General features: G+C 58.9%; 1 long non-coding RNA gene across 1 annotated transcript; it reads left to right on the top strand.

Moving 5' to 3' along the window:
• The first annotated feature begins 1775 nt into the window (after positions 1–1775).
• LOC138921119 (uncharacterized) lies at positions 1776–2409 on the top strand. Its single transcript, XR_011433402.1, has 2 exons — positions 1776–1914; positions 2121–2409. It is a non-coding gene; the product is annotated as an uncharacterized lncRNA (long non-coding RNA).
• The last annotated feature ends 202 nt before the right edge of the window (positions 2410–2611 follow it).

Here is a 2611-nt window from a genome sequence, read left to right as displayed (position 1 = left end):
GAGTCCTCAGGAGACCCTGCGAGGTAGGGGGAGTTGTCACACGTTCCAGATGAGGAGGCTGACTCAAGGAGGACAGGCCTTCTGCCCAAGGTCACACACCAAGAGTGTTGGAGCTGGGATTGTTCTAGAATCAGAGCATCCTGGAGGATGGAGTAGCATTGGCACCAGCTGACTTGGTTCAGACGTCCACTGCTGAGGTCAGAGGAGCTGAGGAGAAGTGGGGTGAGGGGAGGATGGCCTCCTTGACCCTGTCCTTGATCCTGTCAGAAGCAGCCCTCCAAATTTGCCACCCTGCTGAGGACCATCCAGAGAGGCCGGAAGAGGCAGCAGCAGAAGGTGAGTGCACCTGTAGGGGAGGGGCTCCAAGGTCAGAGGAGGGGTCTCTGCCCTCCCAGCTGGAGGCTCCAATCCAGAGGGGGGCCTTCCTCCTGCAGCCCTCCTCCTGTTGCCGCAGAGCCTGACACCCACCCTTAGAAGTGACCAGGAGGAGGGCCTGGGGAGCTGCAGCAGGATGGGTCAGGAGAGTGGAGAGGCCAAGGGTCAAAGGCCCTGTGACCAGCCAAAAGCAGGCCCTGGGAGGTGACCAGGAGGAGTCAGGTGTTCTTGGAGGGTGAAGGGTGGGGATTGAGGGCTGGCTATGAAGGGTTTGAGGCTTCTCCATGTGGGGACCCTGGGCTGGGCCAGGAGGCTGAGCATGGGGAGTTTTCAGGGGAGGGTCATGGGGACACCTGAGACCAGGGCCTCATTCCATCTAATCCCAATGGCACAGGGCATCGTCCCCTTCCTGGGCACCATGCTGACCTGATCATGCTGGACACTGCCATGGAGGATTACATAAATGTGAGTGAGGCCGGGGGCCAGAAGTGGATGACCAGGTTGGGACTTGGGAAGACACAGTCCCAGTACCAAGACCTGAGTGGTCAGAATGTGGTAACTTCCTGTCATGACAGCCTCCCAGGCTCCCCTGTGGGCTGGGACAGTGTGCCCCTCTTAGGGATGAGGGAACGAAGGCTCCACGTGGAGCCCGTCCCGGGTCCCCAGGCTGGTGAAGCAGCAGAGCTGCCTGCCTGCAGAGCTGCAGGGGTTTTGTTGGAGGTGAGAGAGAAGTCGGCCTCCAAGTCAGGCAGCACACTGATGGAGCTGTCCCTTCCTGCCTGAGGACTCAGCCTCCCTGTCTGTCATCAGAGAGGCTTGGGCTACAGGGTCTTTGAGTGTCGGCCCCCATGTCCTCCCTTCTCTGGAGCCCAGAGCCTGGCCTCGGTTCAAGTCCTGTTTTCTGTCAGGCCCAGCCCCCTCCTGGACCTGGAGCTGGGCACCATGAGAAGGGGTGTGCACGGGGGCTGGTCATAGCTAGGGGCCTCGTTCTGATGGACTTTTGCTGTCTGCCTTCCAGGGCAATGAGATCAACCACGAGAAAAAGAAAAAGGTGAGCAGCTGTGGCCTTCCATGTCAGGGAGGAGAGGGGCGTGGAAACCAGAGACGCCCCTGGGCGGAACTCTCCTGGGCACCACCCGCTGCATCTTACATTTATTGAGAGTGTTGGATGACAGAGAATCAGGAGACCCATCCAGTGGGGGGGTGGGGGCAGCGGTGGGCATCAAGCAAAACTTCCTGCAGGAGGGGCTTATACCCATCTCTGAGAACAGGTAGGTCCTGCATGGAATTGGAGGGAAGGAGGGTCCCATGTGAGCAAGGACCCAGGACCAGCCCCTTGCCCCACTCCTCACCCCATGAAGACCCTGCAGTATCCCCAGCAGGCTCTGTCTGCATCCTCTCCTCCCTCTGGTGCCAGGAGGACAAAGTGATGATGGAGATCGTGCAGCTCCAGGAGGCTGCAGAGAATTACAACCTAGAGCCCCAGGAGCAATTCAGGGCCTGGTTCTGGGACATGGAGCAGCTCAGTGAGGACGAGAGGTGAGGCTGGACAGGACATGGGGAGGAACAGGTGAACTCTCCCTGCTGGCCAGTCCGGAGAGCCTGAGTCCATGACTCCCTTGTCAGCCCTGACCTGTCGCATGGCGATGGCTGGGGAAGCTGGGCTCCAGCTGCTGGGCAGATGCCGGGAGGGACACCAGGGCTGTGGATTGTGGGAGGCTCACAGGTGCCACTCTATCCTGTAGCTACAGCCTGTCCTGCCAGCTGGAGCCCCGGTGCTAGTTGGCCAGCAAATCTCTCCAGGCCCAGAGAGCATGGCCATCATGAAGCTGAGGAGGGAGTGAGTGTCCCGTTGTCGTATGACCTCTTCCTTAGCAGCAGGGACCCAGCTGGGGCACTCAGGGTGCAAGGGCCCCACCGCCTGCCACCCCTTCCTGAGGCCAATTTCCATCTCTGTAGGGGTGAGAATCACTGCTTGTAAATAGTTCATGCCAGATTTGCAGACTGTTGTATTAAAGTCCTGTTTCTCTTAGAGCCTGGGAGTGGTGCTTCTTTCACATTCTGTGCTAATTTAAACGCTATCCAGACTCTCAGATTCCTCACTGGAGTAAGACATTTTGCAGTCATCCGATTATTGTGTGTGGGAGAGGGGGGAAGGTGCAGCCCCTCCCTGGCTGCTGAAGGAGACCCCCAAGTGCCCCTCCTCAGAGGACAGGTCCGTGTCAGCAACGTGAAG

The sequence above is a fragment of the Equus caballus genome, chromosome 27, assembly GCF_041296265.1.
Source record: "Equus caballus isolate H_3958 breed thoroughbred chromosome 27, TB-T2T, whole genome shotgun sequence".
In the NCBI taxonomy this organism is placed as follows: Eukaryota; Metazoa; Chordata; class Mammalia; order Perissodactyla; family Equidae; genus Equus; species Equus caballus.
This window is presented reverse-complemented; position numbering and strand designations above follow the sequence as displayed.